General features: G+C 48.5%; 1 long non-coding RNA gene across 1 annotated transcript in view; it reads right to left on the bottom strand.

The window, feature by feature from the left end:
• Positions 1-14,161, bottom strand: part of LOC118550275 (uncharacterized) — a 242,543-nt gene extending 228,382 nt beyond the window's left edge. Inside the window, exon 1 of the long non-coding RNA XR_004924469.2 lies at positions 14,086-14,161. This is a non-coding gene — a long non-coding RNA (uncharacterized LOC118550275). The remainder of the gene's footprint in view (positions 1-14,085) is intronic.
• Between the last annotated feature and the right edge of the window lie 252 nt (positions 14,162-14,413).

The raw sequence follows: 14,413 nt of genomic DNA, 5'->3' as shown, positions 1-14,413 counted from the left end.
GTGAATAAAGCCTGAACTTTGCATTTCTTTAACACCCACGGTCACCCACCGTAAGGATTAAATGTGCTGCCCATGGTGAGATGCCAGACACAGCGATCAGCAGCACTATTTACTTGACAAATGCCAACTGTCCTCTGCCACCCGTGCCCTCCCCGTTTGTGCTGAGGCAAAGGGAATGCCTAAAATATGGTTCTACTTCGGGGCTGCCAGGGCAGCAGAGATCATTGGAGAAGCTCATTAGAGGAGAAATGACAGCGCACGGAGGAGTGGCCAGCCACTGACGGGGGACCACGACACAGACAGATTTTGTTTTAACGCAGGGCAAGAGGTCAGGAGAATGAGGAAGAAGTCAGATTTAGTAAAATCTGATCACCTAGCAATTTTAAAAAGGGTTATTGCCCACACTGATGCTGATGCATGGAGTACGTTTTTTACTCAGAAAAAAAAAACTGAGGGTAGAGGAGATGAACAATAGGCTCCATTTAGCTGCTAATCTCTATTTAAATAGAAAGGTCAAGGCTGAAGTTAGGGGCAAGAAAGAGGAACTAATGGAAGTTAAGAGAATCTTCTTGGGAGGGAACAGATGAACCACAGTTCCTCTCGAGTCTTAGCCAATGTCCTGTCGTCTCTCTACACCTCTTAATGAAGAAGAAGAAAACAAAACAAAAAGTTCAGGAACTAACACGTGACAAGCAACTTTAAAAACTTCCAAGAGTAAACACTGTTCAGTAGATACTCATTTGTTCAACATGTATTTACTGAGCACCCACTATGTGCCAATCCCTGTGCTGAGGATACTCTGATTTCAGAAGTTATGCACTGGCGCTAAGTAACCTATCTAAGAGTAAATCACAGAGCTGGCACTTGATCTGAGGTCTGACCCAGTAACATTTAGTGATGATAATGTCCCCACTCATAGCTGGAGGGTTTAAAAGACATGAAATCCTCAGTTTCCAACTCTTACTTGTGTCTGATACTCCTTTCCATCTGCACCAACCTCAGCAAGTTTTCTCCTGTCTTATTTCATATTGTGCTTCAAGGATCACCTAGTAAATCTTCTAGAGGCCTTTCCTGACCAACATGAGTTGACTATTCATAGACCTCCGACAGCTCGTGCATACCTCTGCCATAGCAAAATTACATTGTAATTGTTTACTTGTCTGTCTTCTCCACTGGACCGTGAGATCCTCAAAGACAGGGGTTACTCATGATTCATATTTGTATTCATAGGACCTGGCATAATGCTTAATGAAGAATAGGGAAGGAAGGAAGGAAGGAAGAAAGGAAGGAAGGAAGGGAGGGAGGAAGGGAGGGAGGGAGGGGAGTGAGGGGAAGGACAGAAGAAGTAAGGAGGGGAGGGAGGAAAGAAGGATTTCAGTGAAGTCTTCCTAAGAGAGGTGAGAAATTGAGCTGGATATGAGATTTGAATCAACATGGGAGTGTTGAATGCTTGTGTCTCCTTGCTGGGGAATCAGTTCAAGGAAAAGAGTGTGGGGTTGTGTGGAGAGTGGGACTTTGTGCGCCATGACATGGCCTGGAGGGAAGTTTTCAGGCTGAGCAGAGGAGTTATAAGAGTGTAAGGTCTGAGGATGTCTTACAAGGCAGACAAGCAGTCAGCCATGGGATGGGTATCTCCTGAGCACCTACTATGAGCCAGATGGTCTACTAAGCAGAGTGAATGAGACCCACACAGGCCCTACTGTCATGGAGCCCACAGTCCCACGGACTATACCTGTTCTGAGAGACAAAAAGGAATTAGGGTCCTCACCCAGGGAGTGATGAAATTAAGGAGAGTCTGAGGGCCATTTATCTTGCTTAGTGCGAAGGATGATCTGGAATGAGGGAGAGTAGAAAGGAGGGGAGGGAGGGAGAAAGAGGGCAAGAAGAAGGGAAGAAAATGATGAGAACCGCAAATCGGGCTCAGCTGTGTGAGGGCAATTGTGCTCTGTATTGCTCAGTGCATGTCTGGCTCACCAGAGTATCCACAGCATACAGCTATCTGCAGGACAGCTCCGGGGCATGACAGGCGCTCAAGAGATACTCTGGGCTAGGATGGGTGGGATGGGATGGGCTAGGATGGTGTGGGGTGGGTGGGGGTGGAATTTTACTGAAGTGAATAGAGGGAGGGCAGTGGAGGAGACCTGAACTGAGCACCATGGTCCCCAGCGTCCGGTCCTTCCTGGCTCTGCCATTAACGAGCCAAGTGACCAAGCACTTTGAGGGACTTCTCTGTTCTTTGTTTCCTTATCTATTGAAAAGGGGAGGACTGCATTTGTATATTAAGTGTCCATAGAATTTGAATAATTTAAATGGTCAAATTAAGGGCTGCATGGTCACCCAATTTTGGACAAGGCAGGTCTCTTGACCCTAGGACATCTGCATCTTGAATAGGCCTTTGTGAATTGGGAAGTTCACAAAGAGGAGGAGGAAGGTAGTGTATGCTGTAGTTCCCAAACTTATTTGACTACAGAACCCCAACCCTCACTTTTTTTTCATCTTCATACAGAACCTCTCCAGCACTAATAGTCTGTGATGTCATCTAAGTTCACGGTGACAAAGATGGCCATGTGGATTTGGGCATCAGTGACTAGGGTTTAGCTGGTACAGAGAGTCTGGGTGGGAGAAAAGGAGGACCCTTTTTGTGAGAAGGGACAAAGGGCGTCTCGGGGAGACTTGAAGGTCCAATGAAGAAGTCTGTGATTGCTATTCAAGATGGGACATAGAATCTTACTCAAGAAAAGCAAGCTCTCCTCTGTGTGAGACATTGAATTCTGCCGTGGTTTTTAATTTCCCATCCCTGGGATTAGGTATGTCAGGGAGGAATCCTCTGGCCGCCTTCTCTCAATACATCCCGGAGCTTTTATTTTGTTACCAATTTCCCTACATTGTGTGCTTTCTTTGAGAATCATAACCGTGTGAATATTTGACAACTGAATGGTACAAACATCTTGAAACATACAGTTTTCCCCAGAGCTGCACTTCATACTATAATCCGAGGTGATCTCAGTTGCCAGAAACACTCACGCTGTTAATGGATTTGGAGGGAAGATGCTGGTAATGAGATTTTCAAATGTGAATTGTTTTGCTTTCAAATGCAGGGTAAAATCCAACAAAATATTACCTTAGACACACTGGTGTAATAAGTTCAGCTGATCAAATGAATGTTCGGTGTGTGTTTCGTGTGGGTCTTTTTCTGTTTCAAACAAAAGCTAGAAGGGGATTGGTCTTACTTCTAGTGCAACAGGTTCTTGAGTCCCAGATGAGTAACTCCTCTGTATCCTGGGCCACACACTTGGCCTCTTCACGTCCATAATGTTGAGAAGTTGATCGATTTCATTCATTCATTCAAAAAATATTTATCAAGAGCCTATCATGGGGCACCTGGGTGGCTCAGTCGTTAAGCGTCTGCCTTCGGCTCAGGTCATGATCCCAGGGTCCTGGGATCGCGCCCCGCATCGGGCTCCCTGCTCCGCAGGAAGCCTGCTTCCCCCTCTCCTTCTGCCCCTGCTTGTGTTCCCTCTCTCGCTGTGTCTGTCTCTGTCAAATAAATAAATAAAATCTTTAAAAAAAAAAAAAAAAAAAGAGCCTATCATGTGCCAGGCAGTGTTCTGTGCACTGAACTGTTCACGAAGCAATGAACAAAATAGTGAGGTCTCTGTCATCATAGGGCCAACACTTGGTGGGACATGTATACACAATAAACAAATAAACATAAATATTTAAATGTCAGGTGGCAATAACAGCCTTGGAGAAAAATAAAACAAGGTAAGGGTTAGAGAGTGATCGTATAGGTTCTATTTTAACTAGGGTATCAGGGAGGGCCTCTCTGAGGAGGTGACCTTTGAGATGAGACTCGGAGGAAGTAAAGCAAGTGGAAACCAGTGACTGCACTCTTGAATGACAGAGCCAGGCTTGGAGGCCAGCTTTATCCCTTCCAGATTGGATGCCCTTTCTGTAGCATCACCCAGCTTCACGAGGAACCAGACAGAATGATCGAGGCAAGGCAGGAAGCTGGAAATGATGCCATCTCTGGAGGAGAGAGCCGCCAGGTCTGAAGGAAGGGATGCCATGATATGAAGGATGGAAGCTCCGGCAGGGCCCGGCAGCTGTACTGGACGCCATCAGCCTGGCCTACCTGCCCCTCACATCTCAGGCTCCGCAGGTCAGAGAGGGGCTCCTCCTCCCTGCCGCAGAGCCAGCCGGCCGCTCCACCTGCCTTCTCCAGCTCCGTGAATGTACCCAACACCTGTCCAGTTACTCAAGTGTGACTTGCCACGTCCCCCGCAGCTCCCTATTCTTCATTTGTCGTTCCCTCAGGACCTCCTTGAGATCACACGTGAGTGTGAACAGCTTGACCCGCAAGGAAGTCTTCCCCCAGGGCTGAGAGCCTTCCTTGACAAACAGTAAGTCCGTGCTCAGGGAGCTAGGGTAGAGGAATCGATTGCCCATGAGCAAATAATCTGAAGAGTGGGGAGACTTCTTCTCTCATCCACACATACACCATCCTTCCCACGCCGAGATGGGACAAATAGAGGCCCTTCCAGAAGGATCAGGTCTAGGTCAGTTTTCCAAATGTGTATGGCGATGATGAAGGGCTCTATGGCCTGATGTCACCGGCTGGATTCTCCCCCCCACCCATAGGAGAGGGGCTTGTGCTTCTGAGTACTTTGAAATTATGTGAGTTTCATTGCCTTCCCCTCTAACTCTGAGCAGCCAGAGAGACAGGAGTAGGAGAATTCACCACTCTCTCCCCAACTTGAAGCATAAATGGAACAATATAAATGCTCAAATGTATGACTGATGAGAAGAAGGGATGACCTGGATTCTCCAAACTAAGAATCTATAACAGGGGCTTGTGATGTGCTGGACCCCATTCTCTCAGCTCCCTGGTTCAGCACAGCGGTAGTGGGTAGTTCCCTACAGGGACTAGCGTCCCACATCAGGTGCCCCCCCCCACCCGAAGGCCACTTAGCTGCCCTATAGGCAGTGAGAAGTGAATGGGAGTCAGTGCCCCAGGGACACATGTCAACTACTGAGAGACAGGAGTTGATGAATAAATTCTCAGCCTCCCCATCCTCTGTAGGATAACCCTCCCTCTCTCTCTCATTCTCTCTCTTTGTGAGAAAGAATGAGAGAGAGAGCACTCGGGAGGGGCAGAGGGAGAGGGAGGGAGAGAATCTTAACCAGGCTCCATGCGCTGCCCAAGCCCAACGTGGGGCTTGATCTCACGACCCCCCGAACCGAAATTATGAGTTGGATGCTTAGCCGACTGAGCCACCCAGGCGCCCGAATAATTCTAAAGTACGTTCTACACTGCTCCTCATAAGGTCCCCAGTAGGACTGGGCCCAGCACCCTCATCAGTACCCTGCTCATTAATGCACCCTTCACTGGCTTTCCTCCCACCCCGTCTGGCTTTCTCTGCTCCCTCACCATGCTCCCTAGAATCGCCTACCACATAAACTACGTGCACCCAGGTTCTCGTCCCCACCTCTGATTTGGGGGAAACTGGAATGAAGGGTCCAATGGGGGCTCTACTCAGAGGGCCTATTCGACCCCCTAGTGGTCAGAGTTTGCTTTGTCTTTTCTGATAGTTGGCCCAACCTCTGCAAATTCCCAGCCACGAGCCTTTCTTCCTCACGACGCAGTGGTCCCCAAATGATGCCCCTGAGGGCTGGTCCTCCACATCAGAACTTTGACCCTCATTTCTGACATGTTTTTTTCTCAAATGGAAAAATTGAAAGGACTTAACACTTGATACAAATGGCATGTGGAGTACTTCCCCCGGCCCCCAAATCTGGACGTTTAGAGGCCATATCAAAACACTTATTGGGCCGTTCAGGGAGCACAATCCTCTTGAAATTATATCACAACCTCTTTTAAAGAGGCCAGCGGCAGCAGCAGATGCAAAGGCGGCCGTCTGAGACGTGCTAGCTACTAATTCCAGACACACTCCTCCACCCTGCTGCCGAGCTGCCTGGCCAACCTGGGATTCACTGAAGCGACGGGGTGCAGAGATCCGCTAGATCAAGCCCTCCTTTCCATAGAAAGGAAAACTAGCCGAAGAAGCCTTTCATTCTGCTTTCTGCAAGACTCTGCCTTTCATCTAGCTGAGTGGAGAGTCCGAAGAAACAGAAGTGGCTCTTTTGAAGCGTCACGTCGGAAACAGGCGCTGGGTGTTAATGGAGCAAATGCCTCTTGCAAAGGAGTTGAAAACTCAGCCAGATGAAAACTTGCCAGTTGAAAACTCAGCAAATGCCTTCTGGGTGGGCTAGGTGCTGAACGTGCTGGAGCCCACGGCAAGAGAGGTCTGGAGAGGAAGGGGCCTGGGGTAGGTAACAGTACGGGTGCCACCCCAAAGCCCCTCAGCCCACCCTGGAGGCCGCTTGCCGACCGACATGCCCATACACACCAGCATCTCCCTGCCTCTCTGCCAGAGGGTTTTCGCCAGCTGCAGGGGCATGCTGGGCCCGTGTGAAAGGCCACAGGGCAGAGGAGTGCCCGCCTCCAGCAAGACCCCCAATCAGTGGGGCACGGGAGGTGGTGCATAAATGCCTCGGCTTCCTTGCCCCTTGGCGGACGATCCAGGGTGTGACCCACATACTCCCTGTTGGGTCCCCGTTGAGAACAGCCCCAGCTGTCCCCAGCAGTAAGGCACTTGCCAACACCCTATTAGCTGTGCTCTTCTCTCTCTCTCACGTCCCCCGTCATACGGCTTCTCAGGGATCATATAATATCAGATGAACCTCGTATACCCAGTCTTGGTCTTAGGATCTGCTTTTTGGAAGAACCAAGCTAAGACAGTGGTGAAACTGGTCCCTATGTAAGGAGGCCCCTGGCAGCCCGAGGTGCTCAAATGGTCTTGTTTCTGACAGGTGTCAGGATCAAAGAACAGCCAATTCCAGGGGTGTGGGGCAGACATAATAAGCCTTTAGGGGAAAGAGTTCAGTGGCCCCTGGGGAAGGGACCTTGCCAATGTCACCCCATCAGTGAAGTCTGGTTGCACAAAAGCTTCCAAGAGAAACATGCATCTGAGAAACCTGTCGGCTGCCTTTAATGCAGTTCAACTAAGTGACTTAAACAACAGAAATTCATCTTCTCACAGTCCTGGAGACAGGAAGTCTGAGATCCAAGTGCTGGCAGAATTGATTTCCTCTGAGACCTCTCTCTGTGACTTCACATGGTTTTTCCTCTTTGTGTGTCTATGTCTTAATCCCCTCTTCTTATAAGGACACCAGTCATATTGAATGAGGGCGCACCCATATGACCTTGTTTTACCTCCATTACCTCTTCAGAGGCCCTATCTCAAATACAGCACACTCCAAGGTCCTAGGAATTAAGATTTCAACATATGAATTGTGTACAGGAGGGGACACAATCCAACCCATACAGACCCCAACAGATTCCCACCTCTAAGCTGAACAGAGAAGGACTCTAATTCCGCCATTTGCAAGGTTCCTGGATGTGGCAGCTCTTGGTTAGGGAACCAAGTGATCAAAGATAATGAGGCCTGAAATGAGCCTGTCAGAAACGAGGAGGAGGCAGGATGGGAGGGCGTGAAGCCTCAGCCACAGCAACTATTTGACCCACCCATGAGTCTGGTCCTATTTCTATGGAAATGAGCTCATTATGGTTAAATCTTTTCCAGCTCCTGGTTGATTCATGAAGTGGTTTCAAATGTTGATAATCACTTCATGAATCACTGACAAACATGAAAGCCAACTATCTAGCACTTGTGATGCCGCCTCTGCTGATGAGCATTCCCGCCATGATTTGGGGTGTCCCCCTCTCAGCAAACAGGTGTGCAGACGAGAAAAGCCCTCATTCACGTGCCACAGTCTCCTGCCTCAGTAATTCCATGCTGTCTATTTTGTCTAGCATTGAATCCCCCCCAAACAGTTAAATCATGCATTAACATGAATGCATGATTTAACTCTAAAAGATCACTTTGAAACCCTCATGACTTTGGGCATGAAGTGACCAGTCATCAAGTTCTACTGCGCTGCTCCTGGGGAAAGTAAGATGGCGCTTCTCAGGGCTGTCGAGGCATCTGTGTCTCCACCCAATGGAGAACCTGCTTCAGCTCAGACTATAAACAAGACATGGCCATTCCCTCCAGGCCAAGAGAGAATACCTATCTCTCAGGGCAACCACAGCACTCAGAGAAAACAAAAACGAAAGGATCAGATCGGAGAGAGATGCAGAAAGCTGCCACACTGCATCTGGATAGTAGAGAGACACAAAAGAGATGAACCTCCAATGCTAAAGGCTGCTTGAGCACTTGAGACACAGAGACCAGCAACTTGGAAGCAGAGGCCCCTTAAAACCAGAGGCAGACAGATGTTGCTCCCAGATACCTCCGCCCAGCTCCCTCTCTCCCTTCATTCACCCCACGTCACTCACCTGGCCACCCCTCAGAGGAGCTCCCATGGGCACCTCTGCTGTCCTTCCCTGCTGTATTGTCCTCCGTGGCACTTATGACCACCCATGGCCTTACAGATCCATCTGCTGGCTTCCTGTCTCTCCCCTAAGAGTAAGCAAACTCTGCAAGGCAGAGATCTCTGTCTGCTTTGTTCTCTGCTGTAGCCTCATAGCCTCAAACAGTGCTTGGCACACACAGTAGGTGCTTAATGGATATCTGCAGAATAAATAAGTGATTTAAGTGTGCCAAGAGCCATGTTGAACATAAAGAAGAGAATCTGTGGGACTTGAAAGAAGAGCAATGTCGTCTGAGTGATCACTTCTCTCTCTACCTCAGGTGCACATATACGGGTCTCTTGAATCCTTGGTGAGGAGGAATGGGTTCTTCACACTCAAGTTCATAGCCGGTTCTCATGCCTGTGTAGACTTGGGCACCCTCAACATATCATGTCAAAGCCTTCACTAAGTCTGAAGAAAAGATCTCTCTCCAGATGCTGTAACAGAACCAAGCCTGAATGATTCCTGGAGTCTAGACCCAGCCATCCAGAATGGGCTAATCAGGTATGGGTCTCTCTTCTCACAAGGCTGCCTTTGCAAGGTTTATCTGTGTTTGGCCATGCTGTGGTAGGATGTCTACATGCCATCTAAAATCAAATACTAGTTCAGCTGCAAGAGCCCTTCCAGATTATCTACTTGCTCTTCATTGGAAATGGAGCTCCTAAAACTCAGAGAGGGGAGGTATTTAACCCATGGTCACACAGCAGATTGCAATAGAGTTGGCACAGAAACCAAAGCCCTCTCATTCCCACTGGAGTGTGTTTTTTTCCACACTAAGCTATTCACCTGTATTTCAAAGTTGAAGGCTTTTACTCTGAGGAAGGAAATGACTGACCATCCCACCTGGTTGTATGTAGACCAGAAGAAATCAGGTGGGTTAGATCGATTTCTGGGGCATCTGGGTTGCCTTGAAGCCCAATATCTTGACCATAGGAGGTGCCTTAGCATCTGTCTCACCCAAGTGCCCTATTTTCAGTGGGCACCCTGGAGTTCAGAAAGTCACACAGGGAGTGAGTTGGAAGAGTTAAGGCTAGACCCCCAGCCCCAGCCCTCAGTTTAGGCTCTTCTCTACCACATCCTGCCAACCCAATCACCAACCATAGATGTGGGAAAGAGCCTTAAGTGTTCTTTTGCCCAAATGCCTGTCTTCCAGCAGAGAGAGGGCAAAAGGTCCAAGTAAGCATCAGAGTCCAGGGTCTAGGTCTAGATGTCTTTCCCCGCAGCCTCTTTTCTGCACCCTCCTTTTCTCTTCTCCTCTTTTTATAGTACATCAAGAGAAAACAAGTGCTCCCCCCAGTCACCCCCCCAGGACATCAGCATCCCAGGAATGGACTTTCCACAGTTCTCCCGATTCTGCCCCCTAGCGGCAGAGTCCAGTAGACCCGCCCACTCCACCATTGTCATTCCAGGAGGAGGCACTGAGCATCTACTCTGTACCCTGCAAAGATGGAGCCAAACAGAGCTTGGTTCTGCTATAAATATGCAGTCTGGAGGATTTGCTGACTGTCATGTGCCAGGCACAGAGGAGGGGCTGCAGAGAAAGCTCAAGATGGCAGCACTCACACCTCAGCAGGAAGACCAGGAATTAAACAAAGCACTCCTCCGATTTGCTTCCAGATATAACTCCAGTTGAGACAAGTCCCATGGAGGAGACCAACAGAGTCCATGAGGGGGTCTAAGGTCATGAAAGTCTTCCCCCAAGGAAGTAACATCCAAGCTCATGCCTGAAGAAGAGGTCAGAGCCATCCAGGCAAAAAGGACAAGAGGAAGTGTGAAGGTCTCCAAGGAGGGGACCAGCTGTCTCATTCCTGGGCCGTAGGTTCAGGAGGCCATCTTTCCCCCGAGTACTCAGCGCCCCCATGGTTCAGGTGTCAGATGCTTCTGGCTGCCTGACATTTGGCCTAGAAACATGTCCTAAAGGTAGAAATGTTTTGCTAAAATAGCTCTGCCTCTTAACTAGACTAACAGCTTCTTGCAATACTGAGGGTGATTCAGGACGGTTTAGGGTCTCGGGCTCCCCATTCCCGGCACATAGGCAAACAGGAGCATCCTCATCGGAGGAATGAGCAGTGCCTCCATGCTATAGCTTCAGGGCTGAGGATGCTGCCTCATGTCCAGGGGCCTTGGAGTCAGGAAGATGTACTCCAGTCCCAGCTCTGCCCCCTGCTAACGGGGTGAACTCAGGTAAGTCACTTTCACAATTTCCTCCTCTTCTCAGTGTCCTTGAAATGTCCAAAAAGGACCGGGTCTCTGAATTGCCTAGCACATAATGGGCATCTGTGTCCATTTCGGGTTTTTTTTTATCTGCCTTCAACAAAGTTCTCTCCAACTTTTATCCCACTGGTAGTCAGAGCTTCATCTCTTTAAACAACTCCATTCTTATTAAAATGGGAACAAAGACGCATCTCTTAAAGCAGGGGGCGTTTGAACGGGGCCTTGACGGATGGGTGGGAATGTTCCAGGTAGACGGGGAGGGGAGGGAATCCCAGGTTGCTAGACTCACTCACACAAAAGTGTACAGATCTGAGAAGAGGAAACCCTCACAGGAGCCTGAAGAAAAGGAAGCAGAGGTGGAGTAATGTGGCTGGGGCTGAGAAAGGGGTCTGCGGAACAGCAGCAGAAGGCCTTGAATGCCTCACCAAGGAGGCTTCCTGGAAGGATGGGGAAGAATTAGAGATGCTCCGAAGGAGAAAGGATGAGGTCAAATGAATTCCTCTGAAAGGCCGCTCACCCTGGGCAGCAGCTGGAAAGACGGAGCGTTGGGAAGGGAGAAGGAGGCACAGCCACCGCGTAAGAGATTTTGGAAGAAGTCCGGCTGGTACACGAAGAGCCTCGGGCTTTGGGCTGAAGGACGGGGCATGGTGAAGAGAGCTGGACTGGCTGGGGTGGGGGGTCATGGCTGAGGCGGTGGTTGGTGCCAGGAGGCACTGTCCCGGCCCCCCGCCAGGCTGCCTCTCCCTCTGCACGCCCCTCCGGCGTGACCTCAGAGGAGATGTCCCGAGCAGAAGACCATAGCCCCCTTCCCCACTCAGCAGGAGATGCCCCTCAAGCAGCTGTTTCCCTAGCTTTGCTGTTTTCCTGTCCCAGTGACATCCCAAGCATCTCTTCTTTGTCATTTCAGAATATCCTCCATCAGAGCCCTGACCAAGCACGCTCATCCTCCCGGCAGCCTCCACCCGCCCGGCAGCCTCCCGAGCTCCTCCATCGCCCTCCCAAAAGCACAGCCCCTGCATTCCCTACTCACAGCTTCCTCATCCACAAAGTACTTAGCTCAGGCTGGTTTTCAGTTTCAAATAAGTTTCTCAAACCCCTCCTTTGAAAACTGCCTCCCTCACTGCAACAATATCCAGGTGGTGTTTTCAGCCACTGTCTCCGTAGACCAGGGGCTGCACCGGACTAAGTCAGGTGTGCATGTGTGGCCAACACCCCCGGCCTGCACCAGTGTGCCTTGGATGGGAACTATCTTACCTGTAATCACTTTCCTGGGTTTTGGGCCCAAATTTCCTCTGCGAACCGTCAGCCTGGGAGGCTTCACCTGCCCCTCCGCTAGGAACACAGCTATGCTTTGACCAACCCCAGACTCATTTCCTAGAATTCCGCAGAACCCAACAGATCCTTGGTTCGAAACCAACACTCACCATCCCAGGGCAAAACCAAATGTTAGCTTTATTGCAAAACACTGTAAGGTGACCACTGTGTTTAGCAAGATCAAAGAGATGATTTCAACAAATAATTACTGCCAGCCTACTAGGTTCCAGCTGTGGAAGGTGACGATCAGCTCCCCTCATGTGGCGCACATATTGGGGTGGGGGGCTGGGAGAAAGATTGAAAAATAAATTGCTCACCCTTTGATGTCATCAGTACAATACCATTAGTATGTGAAAAGTACTCAGCTGAGCTCTGAGGTTTTTGCCTACCAATGTAGATTTTGTTTTTAATTTTTAAATGGTAAAAACCCAATGCTAGTGAAGGTATGGTAAATTTTGCACAATGTTATAAGAGCAATATGAAAATGCACTCAAAGAATCAGAACAGTGTGCATGTTATTTCCTCTTCTCCCAGCAATTATTCTCCTAGAAATCCATCCAAAGTCATGAGTCAAAGGAGCAAAGATGCTTAGGCATGTTCAGTATATCATTTTCTAATAGTAATGGCCCAGGTAATTGAAATACATCAGGCCAACAATATAGTACATAGTTATTTAAAATAATTATGGAGACAAGTAATTTGAACTCTCTTTGGGATCTAATTTCAGGTAAAAGAAAGTTAATGTTCAGTCACTGCATCTGGTCTCTGCACTCAACGTCCTCATCTTCTAGTGGGTTATGTTTGGAACATCAATAGTCTGGAAGGTCTTCCTCTCCCTGCTCCCATTCAACTCTCAGAACAACCCTGTGAGGTTGGATATTATGGTTCCCATTTTATAGATGAGGTAACTGAGGCTCAGGGACATTGAATGACATACACATAACATCGACATCAAGGAACAGGTGCTCTGACTCAGGTCTCCTAACTCCCAACCCAGCGCTCCTTCCATAATTCCATGGGCTGACCAGGTGCGGTGACCAGAAAGAAGTGCCAGGGCCCTGCGTGGGTGGGAAGATGCTTGGGCCACCTGTCAGCTGCTGGAGAAGGCCATGAAGAAGGCCACAATGCCTCATAGGAAACCCAAGGGCATTTTCATTCCAAGACATCCCAGCCAGCCAGTGGGGATGAAAAGGATGCCTCTATCCCAGCCAAACCACAGCACCTAAAGGCAAGCTTACTGACTGGAAAATATGTAACCGAACGTGTTGAGTTATGCAACCATTAATTGGGCTAGGCACTGGGAAGTGGGGGCTGGGAGACAGCAATAACCACCTTCACTGACCCACTGTGGAGGAACCCCCAAATGTAGGCACTCACTTGTCCACTCACGCGCTTCACCCCTTCATCCACGGACGGACAGTTAGGGTGTTTCCACATCTTAGCTGTTGCGAATACTGCTGCAATGAACACAGGACTGCAAATATGCTTTTGAGATCCTGACATCAATTCTTTTAGTGAAATACTCAGAAGTGAGATCGCTAGATCATATGGTAGTTCTATTTTTAACTTTCTGAGGCACCTCCATATTGTTGCCCATAGTGTCTGCACTGTCTTATGCTCAGACCAACAGCCTTCGAGGGTTCCAATTTCCAAACCCATATGATGGGATATTACTCAGCCTTGAAAACAAAGGAAATCCGGCCATATGTACAATATAGATGAGCCTTGAGGACACTGTGCTAAGTGAAATAAGCCAGTCACAGATGGACAAATATTGCATGAATCCTCTTATAGGAGGCATCTAACATAGTCAAACTCATAGCAGCAGAGAGTAAAATGGTGGCTTCCAGGGACAGGGGGCCAAGAGGGTGGAGAGTTGCTATTCAACAGGTATAAGGTTTTGGTTAAGCAAGATGAAGAAGTCCTAGAGATGTGCTGTACAACATTGTACCTATAGTTAATACTGTATTGTACACTTAAAAATGTATTAAGAGGGTAGGTCTCATGTTAAGTATTCTTATCACATATACACACACACACAAAAGAGCTTGTAGGTACAAGCTCAGGTAACCTGAGCTTACCTCTGGTCTTCCCTTCACCTACTGCTGTGACCTTGGGTAAGTCAGTCGAACTCTCTGTGTCTCTGTCTTCTCATCTGTAAAATAAGAAGTATAACAGTACTTGCCTCATAGATTTATCATGAAGCTCAATGTTTTTCTGATATTAATAAGGTCAAAAAAATTCCTGGAATATACTATGCAGACATTGTCCTAAGTGCTTTATATATACTTCTCAATTTATACTCAAGATTCCCTGTGAAGAAGGAACTAGGATTTCCATTTCACAGGTAAGGAAACTGAGGCTTTGGGAGTTTAGGTTATTCGCAGCAGAAGGGACGAGTGAATAGTA

The sequence above is a fragment of the Halichoerus grypus genome, chromosome 15 (assembly GCF_964656455.1).
Source record: "Halichoerus grypus chromosome 15, mHalGry1.hap1.1, whole genome shotgun sequence".
Classification (NCBI taxonomy): Eukaryota; Metazoa; Chordata; class Mammalia; order Carnivora; family Phocidae; genus Halichoerus; species Halichoerus grypus.
The sequence above is the reverse complement of the archived record's forward strand: the minus strand, read 5'-3'. Positions and strand labels throughout refer to the sequence as shown.